General features: G+C 42.7%; 1 protein-coding gene across 2 annotated transcripts in view; it reads left to right on the top strand.

Annotated features, from left to right (window-relative positions):
* Window positions 1-177: 177 nt before the first annotated feature.
* Window positions 178-18,008, top strand: part of LOC123510773 (43 kDa receptor-associated protein of the synapse homolog) — a 95,271-nt gene continuing 77,440 nt past the window's right edge. Inside the window, exon 1 of one of the 2 annotated variants that reach the window (XM_045266140.1) lies at window positions 178-700. The gene's annotated coding sequence lies outside the window, so the exon portion shown is untranslated. The remainder of the gene's footprint in view (window positions 701-18,008) is intronic. The other variant, XM_045266141.1, reaches the window with a different exon arrangement.

The raw sequence follows: 18,008 nt of genomic DNA, 5'->3' as shown, positions 1-18,008 counted from the left end.
CGACCTCCACCACCACCATCACCATCTTCATCATCATCATCATCATCACCACTACCACCACCGCCACCACATCCAGGCCACGGACCGCACCCTCTCACGTGGCGGGGGCGCGGCAGGGTGGGCAGGGGAGAGGCACGGCTGGGCTAAACAACGACAACAACAACAAGAGACGGCAAGGGAGGGCGAGACGGGCCGGGTGGGGAGTCGAGATGCAGCCCAGCACGACCCACTCCCAGTCCCAGTTCAGCTCAGTTGGTTCTGGCAAGTGGGAGGGGTAGGACGTGCCGCTCCGCCACCCTTATCCACCTGTGTGTTCGTGTCCTCGTATCTCACCGCCCTGAACCACATCCAGCCCGAGGTCTCCCCCGCAGTGACTCACACGCCCCAGGACACCGAGAATGCGGGAGAAATAATCGGGGAAGCCTCAACTTACGTGTGAAAAACAGGAAAAAAAAACTCTTGTATATTTTTTTTCCCTGTGGTGAATATGAACAGCTGGGTGAGGTGTGGTGTGGAGGAGGCGGTGGCGGAGAGTGTAGGGATGCTGTGAGGTTCCGGGGCTGCCACAGCAGGCACAGCTTCTACAGGCACAGCACACGCACCCCCAGGAGGACACCAAGACAGCGTGTGTGTCTGTGTGTGTGTATGACAGTGCCTGCCTCAGACAACGGTTGTGTTCAATACTTTGACACAAGCTAAGGTAACCCCCGCATCCTCTCTCTCTCTCTCTCTCTCTCTCTCTCTCTCTCTCTCTCTCTCTCTCTCTCTCTCTCTCTCTCAGGAACAACTGTCTTAGAAATTTGTCCTTTTCCCTTTAATTTTTCCATTCATTATGTCTGAGTGTCTGTCTGTCCGCCTCTCTCTCTCTCTCTCTCTCTCTCTCTCTCTCTCTCTCTCTCTCTCTCTCTCTCTCTCTCTCTCTCTCTCAAGCCATTTTCGCGTTCCTTCATTCATTCATCCCCATATTCTCTCTCTCTCTCTCTCTCTCTCTCTCTCTCTCTCTCTCTCTCTCTCTCTCTCTCTCTCTCTCTCTCTCTCTCTCTCTCTCTTTCTCCCATGCCCAGTGGTTGGTGTAGTGTGTACGGTCCCTTTAACAACACTATAATATGTCCCGGTTCAATACTATTCCCGGTACAGAAGACCATCATTCCCTCTCCCTCCCACGCCCATTATACACCAGCACACTCTCCCTCTCCCTCTCCCTCTCACTCTCTCTCCCTCGCTCCCATCATTACTCCCATCACTCCTCTTGACTCGTTCCCTCACGATTGATTCTGGTCATTAAAGTAAACGCAATGAACCGATTTTGAACCCAATTTCTGTTTTTTTTTCTATTTTTTCTATTTTATTTGGTCTCTTTTGTGTGTGTGTGTGTGTGTGTGTGTGTGTGTGTGTGTGTGTGTGTGTGTGTGTGTGTGTTTCGTAGCTAGCTATCTATCTACCTGGCAGTTTAATCTCTCTCTCTCTCTCTCTCTCTCTCTCTCTCTCTCTGTGGAAACTGTCAAAACAATCTGTGATTATCGGCAGAGAGAGAGAGAGAGAGAGAGAGAGAGAGAGAGAGAGAGAGAGAGAGAGAGAGAGAGAGAGAGAGAGAGAGAGAGAGTACGTGTAGTCAAACGCCAATCGCTTATTCCGTAGAGTGATAATAGGGAAAACAAGACCAATTTTAGTAACAGTAATAATAATAGAAGCACCAGCACTAGTAGTAGTAGTAGTAGTAGTAGTAGTAGTAGTAGTAGTAATGCTAATGCTAAAGATAATGCTGCTGCTGTTACTGATGATGATGATAATAATAATAATAATAATAATAATAATAATAATAATAATAATAATAATAATAATAATAATAATAATAAAATAACAACAATATCAACAACAATGACAATGACAATAATAATAACTACATAAACCTCTCGATCACCATTCCCCCCTCTCTCTCTCTCTCTCTCTCTCTCTCTCTCTCTCTCTCTCTCTCTCTCTCTCTCTCAATTGAGCCATGAGAAGGCACATTAACTAAACTCCCGGAGCCAAAAATTAAACCTGAACCATTATCGTCATTCTGTCAGGGAGAGAAAAAAGAGAAAACACTAACAACTTACCTGGAAGAGAGAGAGAGAGAGAGAGAGAGAGAGAGAGAGAGAGAGAGAGAGAGAGAGAGAGAGAGAGAGAGAGAGAGAATAGTTTTCCTCCCCAACCTCTTCCTATCTCTCTCTCTCTCTCTCTCTCTCTTTCTCCCTCTCCCGGAATCAGTGGGTTTTAGGTGTGCGTTAGAGAAAAAGAGGACTCATACACCTTTTGGGCCAGATAATTGTGTGCCCTAAAAAGGCAGAGGTGTTTCCGTCCGATCCAGGGATTATTGTAAACTTTGTGGCCTGCTGGGAGGGGTAGGGGAAGGGGGAAGGGGGAAGGGAAGGGAAGGAAAGGAAACGGAAAGGGGAAGGGGAGGAGAAAAGAAAATGGGGAGAGAGAGAGAGAGAGAGAGAGAGAGAGAGAGAGAGAGAGAGAGAGAGAGAGAGAGAGAGAGAGAGAGAGAGAGAGAGAGAGAGAGAGAGAGAGAGAGAGAGAGAGAGAGAGAGAGAGAGAGAGAGATGCATATAAACATTCACTCTTACATAGATAGATAGACTGATACAGAAAATAGACAGACAGACAGACAGACAGAGGAACGGTCAGTCATATTTAGCTAGTTGATTTGACACACAGACAGACAGACAGACAGACAGAAAAAGTAGGAAATGGACAGAGACAGAGGAACAAAGAAATAGACAGACAGACAGACAGACAGAGACAGAGAAATTTAACACACACACACACACACACACACACACACACACAAAGACAGAGACGGAGACTGAGGTTCCTTCAGTATATCAACTTAAACACACACACACACACACACACACACACACACACACACACACACACACACACAGCAATGCACCACTACCACCACACCACCACCACCACCACCACCATCACAACAATTCATTAATATAACACAATAAATTGATAGTTCACACATCTCCCTTCCCTTCCCTTCCTTTCCTTTCCTTCCCTTCTTTTCCCTTCCTTTCCTTTCCTTTCCTTCCTTCCCTTCCTTTCCCTTCCCTTCCCTTCTAAAGCCACATTCCTTCCCTTCCCTTCCACCTTCCCCCATCTCTCCCTCGCCATTTAAACAGGGCTACCACACTCCACGTCCCTCCCTCTCTCTTTCATTCACAGGTATCTTCACATCTCCCCTCTCACTCCCTCACACCTACTCTCACCTCGCACTCTCCAATTAACACCGCATTTTTCATATGTTTCCTTCTATCACTATGTTTTCTGCGTTTTTTTTTCTTTTCTTTGCTTCAACCTACACACTTCATTGTCATCATATTCACTGTAGTTTTTTTTTTTCCACTTCACTGTCACCTCACCATCACTTCACTATCACAGAGCCTGCCAATACATCACCACACCGTCACCACGAAGAATCTCACCACACACATCCATCTTCCTCCTCCTTAACCACACGCTGCGTCACATACCCAATCATTATCACCGCTTAGCACATGTACACCCTCCCTCTCCCCCTCCTTCTCTCTCTCCCACCGCCAAACCTCTTCCACTCAGAGCTGCTCCACTTCTCACACTTGTGGTCTAAACGATTTCTTGCTGCTAGTCTTACTTAAGTACCTAGTGTTGCTAGAGGGGGAAGCTAGGAGGAGGAGGAGGAGGAGGAGGAGGAGGAGGAGGAGGAGGAGGAGGAGGAGGAAAGATGGAAGAGTTTGGTGAAGTAGAGGAATGAGAGAGACAGAAAACACGAGTGGTATATATAAATTAAGGTTGGGAATTAATTTGAAAGATGGAGGAGGCGTGGAGGCAAGCCAAGAGGAATGAGAAGGAGGAGGAAGAGGAGGAAGAGGAAGAGGACACCAGTGAGATGAACGACAGGGGAGGAAGAGGACGAAGAAGAATGTAGTAGATAAATTGAAGATAAAGGAGGAAAAAGGGAGAAAGAAAAGAAGAGAGATAGAAAAAAATAACGAGAAAAGAGGAAAGTGGGATGTAGTAGAAGGAGAAATTGAAGAGACAGGAAAAGAATGAGGATAAAGGAGAAGGATGACAAAGGGAAGAGGAAGAGAAGATGAGAGGAAAAGGAGAATGGCGAGGACAGAGAGGACAATAACAAAAAGGAAGAACGTGCAAAGAGAATAAAGACGGACGAGAGAGACAAGAGAGGAAAAAAAGAAGAAAAAGAAAGAGGATGAGAGAAGCGAGAGATAAAAAGAGAGAAAAAGGACAAGAGAAAAAAAAAGAAGGATGAGAAAGAGGATAACGAAGAGAAAGCCGAGAGAAAAAGAAAAAGAAAACATGAATAAGAGGAAAAGGAAAAGCGAAAAGAATAAAAACAAAAAAATCTAAAGAAAAAAAAGGCGAGAGAAATAGAACGAAGAAAATGAAAACGAAGAGGACAAGGAGGAGGCAGTGATGGAGGCAAGAGGAAAGAGGAGGAGGAGGAGGAGGAGGAGGAGGAGGAGGAGGAGGAGGAGGAGGAGGAGGAGGAGGAGGAGGAGGAGGCATGTGTTTTCCAGCGGTGTGCTCTTGAATGACCATCGTAATTCAAACCGCACGGATCCTTAGGTTGTGTGAATGCATTCCTAATACCTTCTTTTAGCCCTCATGGTGCCTGCCCCTCTCAGCCTCTGCCCCTCGCTCCTGCACCACTACCTCCTAATCCCACTCCATCTCCTTAACTTAGACACTGCAGCTTATCAACACCTCCCCACGACCAATAGAGATGTGTGGTTTCTTTGTCTCCTTCTACTTTTATGGTATCTGATTCTATGTACGTGGGTTTTTGGGCACTCAGAACACTGGATAAAGGTTTTTTGCTTTTTGGTGGTCAGGTCAGGTCAGATAGTTCGGGAAGCTTTGCCTTTATATCGCCGCTTCCCTGGTGTTGTTTCTATCTTCTTACTCTGCTCCTTCTTTGCTTTTGGTTTTGTTTATATGAGGTGAAGAAGTCGAAGTTTGGACAAAGGTGGTGTGTTAGGTATACATACTAGACTTACCGAAAATTTAGTAGTTTAAACATTGGCTATAAGCTTTTCTTTATATCAGGTGAAGTGTTTTTCGTTTCTGTTATATTTGAAGTCGAGGTTTTGACAAGAATGGTGTGTTACATAAAGAGATAGAAAGAGGTGTTGGGATCTACATTTCTGTTTACATATGAAGTGTTTTTGGTTTTATTTATATTAGAAGTCGAAGATTTGACAAAAAAGTAGTGACAGGTACAGAAATACAAGAGTTGCCAGAGGTTCTTTATCAGTAATATGCTGATAAGAGTCTCCTACAAACAAATCTCTTACATACAGCCATCTTAAGTAATACTGGCTACCCTCTCTTTAGTCTACTTCAAGACGTATTATTTGTTGTTTATCACTATATAGGTCTTTTCAATTACCTGTTACCTTGGCCCACAGTAACCATGCTCTCGATCTTCCTCAACCCTCTATTCTCTAACCTCATTCTTATTCATTAGCACTCGTATATTAAGAAGATTTACGTTCATTACTTCTATTGCTGCTACTTTTCCTCTCTCCACAGTTACCACAACTTCACCTGAACCACTTCCTTACCTGATCTTTATTCTTCAACACCAACAGTCCATTAGGAAGATTTATATTCATTACTTGCCTTGTCCTAACCTTACCTAACCTTACACTAATGATAATCTTTCCTACAACCAACACTGTCTTGTCTTTACTCTTGTCTCCTCCTTTACGACCTTATTTGATCTTTATTCTTCTAACACTAACAGTACAAAACATTCATTACCTGTCCTAACCTAACCTTAATTAACCTCACACTAACTATAATCCTTCCCTGTCTTTAGTCATACCTCATCCTGCCCACGTCCCAAGCACCAGTATCCTTCCTCTTACGTCTCTTGCTCCTCCTTCTCTCCATCTCTCCCTCACCCCTTCACTCCTCCATTCCTCGTCCTACTAACCCCAATGCTGCTGATAAAATGCGTTCCGGTTACCTGGGCGAACACCTGCCTCACACGTGCGCTAATGAGTCCATGAAGGTGAAATATAAACACCGGTGCTCCGCGTGATTGTGGTAAAAGATGAAATGGTGATGATGATGAATGGAATTATGAGATGATAAATGAAATGAGAGCAAAACCACTCCTGTCGCACTCGAAATACACACACACGCACACGCACACACACACACACACACACACACACACTTATAGCATTCAAAAATAGAAAGTCGTTGCAATTGTAGCATGTTTACAATGAAAATATAGTTCTAGGTTTAAAATGAACACCAATCAGATCTACAAAACAGAATAAGGAAACAAATCTACAGTGGAAGCCAGCGTGCTTTGGGGTCCGATGGGTCTCCAAGCGCACGGGTTCGAATCCTGTCCACGGTCCGAGTGTAGGTTAGGTTTCCTCACTCGGGGCAACGGTTTCCTAGCGGGTGGGCTTTGAGATAGGAGGTACCACAAAAAGTACCACCTTTAGCCCATAAATTCCCGTGAAAAGCCCACATGGTATAAAAAAGAAAGAGAGAAACGGCAAGAACAGGTGTAAAATGAGAACACAGTAGCAAATTTAGAATCAAAATACAGTTCTAGGTTTAAAACTGGAACGAATCAGGTTTAAAATGAAGACAAATCAGACCCATAAAAACAAACAAGAGGAGACGAAAGTAGACACAGTAGCAGCATGGTAAGGATGAATAGGAGGATGTAGTAGTAGTAGAAGTCAGCAGCGAATGAACACAAATCCAGAGTAGTTATCGAAGTTAGCAGCACGGCGTTACTTTGATGACCCACGCTGATGCACCTGCCCTTTGAAGGATAAAAACTATTAGAGGGTCGGGGGGCGCGGGAGCAGGACGAGGCAGGCTTCTCCGGCATCCAATCAAGACCTGAGTAAAGGGTTGAGGGTGGAGCAGTAGAAGGAACAGAAGGAGTAGGAGCAGGAGCAGCAGGAGGAGAAAAGGATGACGCTCTCTTCGAATCGGCCACAAAATTAGGTCTTTCAACTCTCGAACCTTCTCTCTCGCGGTCTGAAAATGTGCGAGAGAGAGAGAGAGAGAGAGAGAGAGAGAGAGAGAGAGAGAGAGAGAGAGAGAGAGAGAGAGAGAGAGAGAGAGAGAGAGAGAGAGAGAGAGATACGAGAACTGACCCGCCAAAAAAATATACATGACAGAAAGAACCCAGTGTGTCGAGAGAGAGAGAGAGAGAGAGAGAGAGAGAGAGAGAGAGAGAGAGAGAGAGAGAGAGAGAGAGAGAGAGAGAGAGAGAGAGAGAGAGAGAGAGAGAGAGAGAGAGAGAGAGAGAGAGGAAATGTACGTCCAACCAGTCTAATGAAACCCGGCATGATGTCCCCGTAGAGTTTCACAGAGTCTTTGCCACGCTCCCGCCCTGCCTCACTGACCCGCTGCTTGGGGCCTCGCTGCCTGCACTTCTTCACCGCCACGCCAACACTTTCACTACACTCCCTCCACCATCAGGGAGTCTAGCTTAGGATGATGTTTACTTCCATTGCCTTCCAGAAAATATACAAAACAACTTATATTTTTATCTTTGTTAATTTATTTCATTTCATTTTTTTTCTCCTTATTTCCTGCAAGTGGGAGGAGGAGGTGAAGTAGTAGTAGTAGTAGTAGTAGTAGTAGTAGTAGTAATAGTAAAGAGTTGCATGGTGTTTGTAATTAGCTTGTGGTATTGAATGAGTTTACGCTTCACGATAAAGAAAACGGAGCAAAAAATATAAAAAAATAAAATAAAATAAAAAAATAAAAACGAAAATGAAACAAAAGGAAATGAAAATTCGTCACCTAATAATGAATAACAAGAATAAATAAATGAATAGACTAATAAAGGAGAATATAACTGGCAGGTATATAAAAAAAAAAAAAAGCAACGATATGAAAACTGAAAGAAAAAAAAAAAACAGGAAAAATAGGAAAAAATAATAGTGACAGATGAGTCGCAATAAATCAAGAGGGAAACAAAAGGGAACTGTACTCACGGAAAGCAAAAATAAAAACTAGAATGACGCGAACGAGAAAATAATCACAAAAATGTTGAAATATGAGACGCAAGTAAAAAAAAGAAAAAGAGAAAAAAAAGAAGTAAAGCGAGATGGGAGAGAAAAACACAAAAAAACAGACAACGAAAAGAAAGAAAGAAGAAAGAAGGAAAGGGTAAAAGAAGAGAGAGACAGAAGGAAAGAAAATAAAAGAAGAAGAGGTAAAGAGAGCGAAAAAAGGACGAGACAAAATGAAAAGAAGAGACAAAGAAATACGGAGAGGAGAAAGGAGGAAAGAGGAGAAGGGAGAGGGAGGAGAGATGGGAGAGAGGAAGGAGGAGAGAGGGGAGGAGAAGAGAGGAGAGACAAGAGACAAAGTGCAGCGGGGCGGGGAGGAAGCAAGAGAATTCCAAATCAACATTCTTAAATCTAACGTTGCGGGAGCTTGACGGGCAGGGCCGGGCAGGGCAGGGCAGGGCAGGGCAGGGCAGGGCGAGACGGGTCCGGGGCGGGGCGGCACTATTAAGGAAGAGGAAGGAAAGGGTAAAGAACAGAAAAGTCGAGATGAGAGAGAGAGAGAGAGAGAGAGAGAGAGAGAGAGAGAGAGAGAGAGAGAGAGAGAGAGAGAGAGAGAGAGAGAGAGAGAGAGAGAGAGAGAGAGAGAGAGAGAGAGAGAGAGAGAGAGAGAGAAGAGAGAAAGAAGGAAGAACTGAGAGAGGAGACAGGTAAGGAAAGAAGGAAGAAGTGAAGGAGACAAAAGAAAGAAGTGGAGAGGGAGAAAGATGTGGAGGGAAGAGAAGAGAGGAGGAGGGAACGGAGAGGGTGAAATATGTGAAGGAAAGTGAAGGAGAGAGAGAGAAGAGAGAGAGAGAGAGAGAGAGAGAGAGAGAGAGAGAGAGAGAGAGAGAGAGAGAGAGAGAGAGAGAGAGAGAGAGAGAGAGAGAGAGAGAGAGAGAGAGAGAGAGAGAGAGAGAGAGAGAACTTTAGAAAAAGGAAGAGGAGGACGAGGAGAGGCTGGAGACAAGGAGTGAGGAAAGAATAAGAGGAGAAGGAGGAGAGGAGGGAGCAGGAGAACCAAGGGAGGGTGGGGGAATGGGGGTGGGGTTCTTTTAGCTAAAGTAGGCAAACTTGCAAAAACTTACAGAAATATCATTATCTAATTTCACTACGCTTTTTTTCCACTGCAGATTTTCTCCTCCTTATCTTGCGAGCTCCTGCAGTAGTAGTAGTAGTAGTAGTAGTAGTAGTAGTAGTAGTAGTAGTAGTAGTAGTAGTAGTAGTAGTAGTAGTAGTAGTAGTAGTTTGGTTCGTTGATAAATAGACTAACAGACTGATATGAATGAATAGGAAGATAGATATGAATATTCCACTGATAGACAATACGGCAGAGAAAGATATAGATACAGTAAATAGATAGATAGATAGATAGAGACACCAGTTAAAAAGCAGTAGCAACAACAGCAGCAGAAACAGCAGTAACAATAGCACTAACAGCAGTAATAATAGTAACAGCAACAAGCCACTGCAGTAAAAATAAAGAAAAAATAAAAGAAAAGGATAAAGAAACGAGACTACTCAATTCCACAAAAAACGAAGGCAAACAAGCCACAGGGTCGTCTGAACAGCACAAGGCCAGTGAACCGACGAGTCGTTAGAGGAAAGACACTGAAAGAATACCAAAATATAGAAAGAGACTCTCGATTTGGGTGGCTTCAAATATTGCTTCATCTAATTGGCTGACAAGAGCGCTCCAGCACCAATCACGTAGACGCTCAGTGCTTCCGGGGACACCGAGGTTTGTCATTGGTGGAGGGAACGTAAGAGGACGAACGTAAGCCAATAAATAGTGACTCCTTCGCCTGGCTGCCCGCTCTCAGCAACACACAGCCAGGCACGTCACAAGAACCATTATTGTTGAAGAGTGCAGACTTATTATCTCTCTCTCTCTCTCTCTCTCTCTCTCTCTTTCCGTTGTTAAATCAGTGTTATTTCTGGTTTTCTGTTCTCTAGTTGTCCATTCGTCCATTCATCCATTTATCTATCTATACGTCATCTTGTCAATCTATTTATTTATCTAGCTAACTGTCTTTTAAGTTGTCCATTCGTCTATCCATCCATTTCTCTATCTAATATCTATCTATACGTCATCTTGTCAATCTATTCATTTATCTAGCTAACTGTCTTTTAATAAATTTTATCTATCTATTTACCTAATCTATCATAACCTATCTATTTATCTATCCAGCTGTCTTTTAATCAATGTTATCTATCTATTTACCTAACCTATTTATTTACCTAACCTTACTTCCTTACTTAACGTATCCAAACCTAGCTATTAATACATCTATTCGTCAATCTATCTATTTATCTCTAGCTAACTGTCTTTAATCTATCAATGGCCATCTATTTATTTCCCTAACCTAATCTAACCTAACCTAACCTAACCCTACGTCTATTTGTCAATTTATCTATTCATCTCTTTAGGTAACTGCCTTTAATCTATCAATGACTATCTATTTATACGTATACATATTTGTTAGTCTATCTACTTATGCATCTATTTATCTCCCTTTCAATCAATCAGTGCCTATTTATCTATCTAACCTAACCTAACCTAACAAAATCTGACGTAAATTTGTCAATCAATCTATCAATCAATCAATCGATCTATCTACCTCCCTATCTAACTGTCTTTCAATCAATCAATGCCTATCTATCTATTTACCTAGCCTAACTTAACTTACATATTTATACTTATGTTTGTCTATCTGTCAAGCAATCTATCTATCTACCTATCTCCCTACCCAACTGTTCTTCAATCAATCAATGACTATTTATTTACCTAACCTAACTAATCTGTCTGCTCCCTCTACACCAACTTAGCCATTTACCAAACAGTGTCTTTCTTTCAATCGATCAATCAAACACTGTCTTTCAATCAAACAATGTCTATCAATCTATTTACCTAACCTAACCAAACTGTCTGCTCTCTCTACTCCAACTTACCCATATACCAAACATGCCCTACCCTTACTGTCTCTTCCTCCAGCTATCTATCTGCACACAGTCCATCAGCCCACCAACACACGGGTCTCTCTGCCTTCCAGTCTATCAAGCTTTATTAATTTTGCTTCTGCTGGATCCCAAATAAGGCTTCCTCAGTGAATTATAATGTATTTATGTCTAAATTTTGTGAGAGTAAGTTATCTTGAATCAATATGGGAGGAGGAGGAGGAGGAGGAGGAGGATAGGAGGAGAGAGAGAGAGGGAGAGAGAGAGAGAGAGAGAGAGAGAGAGAGAGAGAGAGAGAGAGAGAGAGAGAGAGAGAGAGAGAGAGAGAGAGAGAGAGAGAGAGAGAGAGAGAGAGAGAGAGAGAGAGAGAGAGAGAGAGAGAACCAATTTTTCACTTGTCAGTTCTAAATCACATTACTACAAAATTTATAAACTTTTCCACCGTATGTTGAACGATAAATAGAAAAAAATTAATGAATAAATGAAAAAAGAAGAAAAAAAAAATAACATACACATATTTACACGAAATACACGTAACACACACACACACACACACACACACACACACACACACACACACACACACACACACACACACACACAAACACAACTACCTTCGTTCATTAAGTAATCAAATCAACTTGAATTTCGTTAAACACTATCGAGATACGCCCCCATCGCCCCCCTCTAATAAAAAAAGACCCCCTTAATAAAAAAAAAAGGTAACATCGTACACCTGGCAGCTCGGTGCAGTAGACTGGTATCGTATGCAGGAAAAAAGAAAAAAAAGAAAGAAAAAAAACCGTACTAAACTTGATTCTGTAGATACAATGTAGAGTAAAGAAGATAGGACACACGAGAGAGAGAGAGAGAGAGAGAGAGAGAGAGAGAGAGAGAGAGAGAGAGAGAGAGGGAGAGGGAGAGGGTACATTATCTCCCCTCTCCATAACAATGCTGGGGAACAATAAAACATCAAATAAGACTGAAGGAGACTCACTGGCCTCCCCTCACCTCCCCTCACCCACGGATACACCTCCCCTTACCTACAAACACAGGCCTCCTTACCCACGTACACACCTCCCCTTACCTATGGATACAGCTCCCCTCACTTTCCCTCACTCAAGGACACAGCTCCCCTCAGTTCCCTCACCCACGGACACAGCTCCCCTCACTTCCCCTCACCCACGGACACAGCTCCCCTCACTTCCCCTCACTCACGGACACGCTCCCCTCACTCCCTCACTCATGGACATACCTCCCCTCACTTCCCCTCACCCACGGACACACCTCCCCTCACTTTCCTCACCCACGGACACACCTCCTCTCACTTCCCCTCACCCACGGACACACCTCCCCTCACTTCCCCTCACCCACGGACACAGCTCCCCTCACTTCCCCTCACTCACGGACACGCTCCCCTCACCCACGGACACAGCTCCCCTCACTTCCCTCATCCACGGACACACCTCCCCTCACTTCCCCTCACCCACGGACACACCTCCCCTCACTTCCCCTCACCCACGAACACAGCTCCCCTCACTCAAGGACACACTTCCCCTCACCCACGGACACACCTCCCCTCACTTCCTCTCACCCACGGACACCTGACCTTGATTCACATTTTTTCTTACATTTTTCCTTCACTTCCACACATCAGGAATGGGAAGGTCAACACGACACAGAGACGAAAACACAGCAAACACAGCCAAGTAAACACAGCAAAGGAAACACAACAAACACAGCAAAGAAAACACAACAAACACAGCAAAGTAAACAGCAAACAGCAAAAGTAAACAGCAAACAAGACAAACTTTATTTCAAACTCCACCAATAATTAGATAGTTGGAAAAAAAATATATATACAAGAAAATAAATGAATAAATAAACACACACACACACACACACACACACACACACACACACACACACACACACACACACACACACACACACACACTTCTGCCAGCGAAATGTTGTTCCTCTCCTCGGAAAAACATTAATTCCTTCAATAATTTCTAACACACTTCTTAAATCACAACGTATAAACGCCAGGGACATGAAAATACGATTAAAACACTCCCGGAAAATCAATAACGCCCATTCCCCCTGCTAAACACTTCAGGAAATCGCTCTTAGGCTCGTATTCTCAAACGCTTCTGTGCTTTAAATCCATTACATAAAAAGACTTTATTTCAATTTACACTTGTTTTATTTTCAACCCCTTTCAGTACTGGGACGCATTTTTATCTTCAGTTTTGTGTGTGATTAGACCATTTTATTGACATTAGGAAGGGTCTATGGTGGTAAGAAGATTAATGGCCAGTTTTTTTTTTCACTATTCTAATCCCTTACTTAGATTCTGAAGCTATGTAAAATCACCAAATAGTAAGCAGAATGAATATGGAAAAGCGACATGGCACTGAAGGGCTTAAAGTGTTTTTACGATTCTAGAGGCAGAGTGACAAGATTTCTACATTATAAATTGGAGAAACATTCTTGAAAACCGTGGTAATCATCTCTTTGGCCTTGGAGAGAGAACAGCGATTTTTAAGGTGTTTTTACGCTTCTAGAGGCAGAGTGACAAGAGTTTTACATTATTAACTGGAGAAACACTCTTGAAAACTCCGCTAATAATCTCAGTGGCCTTGGAAAATACTCGTGGTGAGAGAGAAGAGCGATTTTTAAGGTGTTTTTACGGTTCTAGAGGCAGAGTGACATGATTTCCACATTATGAACTGGAGACACACTCTTGAAAACCCCGCTAGTCATCTCAGTGGCCTTAGAAAATACTCGTGGTGAGAGAGAAGAGCATTTCTAAATACGCACCTTACTGACATCCATTTCTCTGTTTAATCTTTTCCCCTCATTATTCCAAGTGACAGCAGCTCTCCCAGACTCTCCCAGGTACCCTCACTCAACCCTCACTCCGTCCTCCTCATTTCAATCAGCGGTCATTACGTTTATGAGCTACAAGGAATAAAGTTGAGCCATTCCCCCGTGTGTTGGAATCAAAGCCTCGTGATACGGTCTTTCCCTACAGGACACAAAGGCAGGGGCATGTTGTGGTGCCTTTGTGGAGTGTGTGCGGCAGCGGCGGTGCGGCGCGGGACGATAACTGCTGCGTGAGTGGCTGCCAGACGCATGAGGGAAATAATTAGATGCCAGAATGAATGGCAAAGGGGAAAAGCGTGCCCGGCAAGTTGATTATTCAGAAATAGATACGAGAGAGAGAGAGAGAGAGAGAGAGAGAGAGAGAGAGAGAGAGAGAGAGAGAGAGAGAGAGAGAGAGAGACAGAGAGAGAGAGAGAATGTTTCATTGTTAGTTTTATCGTTATTATCACTATTATTGCCAGTAATAGTAGTAAAAACAGCCGATGCAGCAATAATAATAGCAGCAGCAGTAGCAGCACCAGCACCAGCAGCAGCAGCAGCAGCAGCAGCAGCAGCAGTAGTAGTAGTAGTAGTAGTAGTAGTAGTAGTAGTAGTAGTAGTAGTAGTAGTAGTAGTAGTAGTAGTAGTAGTAGTAGTTGAATTCGAAGTGGTTGTGGTTGTTGTTAATAATGAAGATGCAGCAACGAAGCACCACCAATTAGAGGAGGAGGAGGAGGAGGAGGAGGAGGAGAGGAGTGGAAGAAGTTAATGCATCAACTTCAGGAAAAGAAGACAGAAGAAAATTAAAAAAAAGAACAAGAACAAGAACAAGAACAAGAAAGGAGATATAAATGATAAAGAAGAAGAGCAACAACAACAACAACAACAACAACAACAACAGGGAAGAAACAACATCGGTAGCAGTAGCAGTAGCAGTAGCAGAAGCAATTACAGCAGTACCAAATGGGAAATATCCTGTGTTATGGCTGCTGCTGTTGCTGTGGTGGTGGTGGTGGTGGTGGTGGTAACAGTGGTAGTGCGCAATGAGACTCGAGGAAGATGAGTGTGGAGGAGGAGGAGGAGGAGGAGGAGGAGGAGGAGGAGGAGGAGGAGGAGGAGGAGGAGGAGGAGGAGGAGAAGGAGAAGGAGAAGGAGAAGGAGAAGGAGAAGGAGGAGAAGAAGAAGATGATGATGATAAGGAGGAGAAGGAGGAGGAGGAGGAGGAGGAGAAGAAAAACAACAGAAAAAAATAATAAAAGAATAAAACCCAAAGAAAATGAGAGAGAGAGAGAGAGAGAGAGAGAGAGAGAGAGAGAGAGAGAGAGAGAGAGAGAGAGAGAGAGAGAGAGAGAGAGAGAGAGAGAGAAAGAGAAATAGAGAAACAGAGACAGAGAAAAGAGAAAAAACAAACAGAAATATCAAGAAATACCAACCAATCACCTCTCTCTCTCTCTCTCTGTCTCTCTCTGTAAGCCTCACTGCAACATTCTCATCTGGCCCCGGTTTCCCTCCCAGCCGGCGTGAGGAGGAGGGAGGGCGCGGCGGCAACAGGTTCAGGAGGGATGAGATATCGGGGTTGGTTCTTGCCGTCGTGTCTTCGTGTAGCAGCTGACCAGACTTTGTTTACACTCTTTGTTCAGATCTGGCGGAGCTTTGATGTCTCTACCAGGACGCTTTCTGTGTGTCGCTTCTCTTATTGTTGTTATTCTAGTTCTCTTCTATTTCTTTCTCGTCCTTGTTCTACTTTTTCTCCTTCTCTTCTTTCTCCTCCCTCTCCTCTTCGTTCTTAACTTTTTTTTTTGTGTCATTTTTGTGATTCTAGTTCTCTTCTATTTCTTTCTCGTCCTTGTTATTGTTCTATTTTTTCTCCTCTTTTTTCTCTTTGTTCTTCTCTTTTGTATTTTTTTTGTGTGTATTCTTATTATTGCGATTCTAGTTCTCTTCTTTCTCTTCCTTCTCATTGTTCTCATGTTCCTCTTCTTTCTCGTTCTTCTTTTACTTTTTCTCCTCCTCTTCTTTCTCCCTTTTGTTCTCTTCCTTCTTCTCCTCTTACTCTTTTTTTTTTTTATCTTTTGGTGTGTGGATCTTCTTATTGTTGTCCTTCTACTTCTCTTCTTTCTCGTCATTCTCCTTGTTCTCCTACTTTTCTTCTCTTTCTCCTACTCGTTCTCTTCATTCTTCTCCTCTTTTGCATTTTTTTTGTTTTTCCTAAAGTTGTGATTCTAGTTCTTTTTTTTTCTTTCTCGTTCTTGTTCTACTTTTTCCTCTTTTTTCTCTCCCTCCTTGTTCTCTTTTTTTTCTTTTCCTCCTCCTCTTTTGTATTTTCTATGTTGTTTTTCTAAAGTTGCGATTCTAGTTCTCTTCTCTCTCGTCCTTGTTCTCCTACTTCTTCTCCTTCTCTTTCTCCTTGCTTTATTCTTTCCTTTCCTCCTCCTCCTCTTTTGTATTTCCTGAGTGCGGTTTTTCTTACTGTGATTCTAGTTCTCTTCTTCTCTCTCGTCCTTGTTCTACTTTTCTTCTTCTCTTTCTTTTCCTTCTTGTTCTCTTCCTTCTCCTCCTCCTCCTCCTCTTCCTCTTTCTCACTTTTTTGTGTCCTGTTTTTCTTATTTTATGAATCTACTACTCTTTCTTTCTCCTTGCTATCATCCTCCACGTCTTCCTCTTCCTCCTCCTCCTCGTTCTGTTCCTTCTTTTCCTCTTACTCTTTTGCATTTTAAGTCTTTAAGTAAGATTTGGGTATTTTATCAATTTATTTTTACCTTTCCCATTTTTTTTCTCTATTTATATTTTTTCATGTCGCTTTTTTCTGTTTTCTTTCATACTTCGTTGTTGTTGTTTTTATTGTCATTGTTTTTTTCAAGTTTAATATCTAGATTCCATTCTCTTCGTTTATAAATTTTCCAGCTCCTTTTTCTCTATTCGTTTTACTTCATCAAGTTTTCTGTTGTTGCTTTTTTTTTTTTTTTTTACCAAATTCTAAAGCCTTTCTATGTATTTTCCTTTTTCACAAACATATTTTTCTTTGTTTTCTTCCTGGTCAAACTCTCATCGTCTTTTACTTCAATATATTTTTCTAGCTACATTCTATTCAATACCTGTTTTATATTGACATATTTCTGATGGGCGGTTTTTCCAATGTATATTTATGTATCTATTCATCATTTATTTTTCTGTGGGCATTAATAGAGAGAGTTTGTCCACAATTGTGTTCGAATTATTTGTATTTGGCGGGACTCGATAAAAACTGGAAAGAGAGAACGGGAAATACCACAACGTTGAAGTGACATATCGTGTTTGGAGATAATCTTTTGTTTTACCTGCACTCCCCCACCTCTCTCTCTCTCTCTCTCTCTCTCTCTCTCTCTCTCTCTCTCTCTCTCTCTCTCTCTCTCTCTCATACGAAACTTTTTTTAATACTATTAGCTTATATTAATCCACTCTTCCTCCTCCCCCTGCTACTACTACTACTACTACTACTGCTACTGCTACTACTACTGCTACTGCTGCTACTACTACTACTATTACTGCTGCTACTACTATTACTACTACTACTACTACTATTGAACAACAAACATAACACAAACAAACCTAACTAACCATATGCACTCACCACCACCACCACCACCACCACCACCACCACCACCATCATCATCATCACCATTTTCACCATCTTGGGTCATCATCTCGCCCTTTGATGCTGACCTGCTGACCTCACAGAGACGCCTTTCAGCTGACCTCTTGACCTTTTCAGCTGATTCCCTGTCCCCCCCACCTCTCTCTCTCTCTCTCTCTCTCTCTCTCTCTCTCTCTCTCTCTCTTCATTCAGTAAGCTGGTGTGGACCGCGACCTTGAGAAACGAAGGAAAATGAAAACCTAATTTATCGAATGAAAAAAAAAAGGAAGAGAAAAAAAGGAGGGCAGGAATTTTTCTCTCAACCTGAACGAAAGAAAAGTGTGAGATTGAAAAAAAGGAAATAGAGACAAAGGAGGAAAGGGAAAGTTATAGTGGAAGAGAGAGAATGGGAAGGAAAAAAATGAGGGAATGGAAAGATAGGAAAGTAAAGGAAAGAGGCGACAAAGGAG

Source organism: Portunus trituberculatus, chromosome 30, assembly GCF_017591435.1.
Source record: "Portunus trituberculatus isolate SZX2019 chromosome 30, ASM1759143v1, whole genome shotgun sequence".
Lineage (NCBI taxonomy): Eukaryota > Metazoa > Arthropoda > Malacostraca > Decapoda > Portunidae > Portunus > Portunus trituberculatus.
This window is presented reverse-complemented; position numbering and strand designations above follow the sequence as displayed.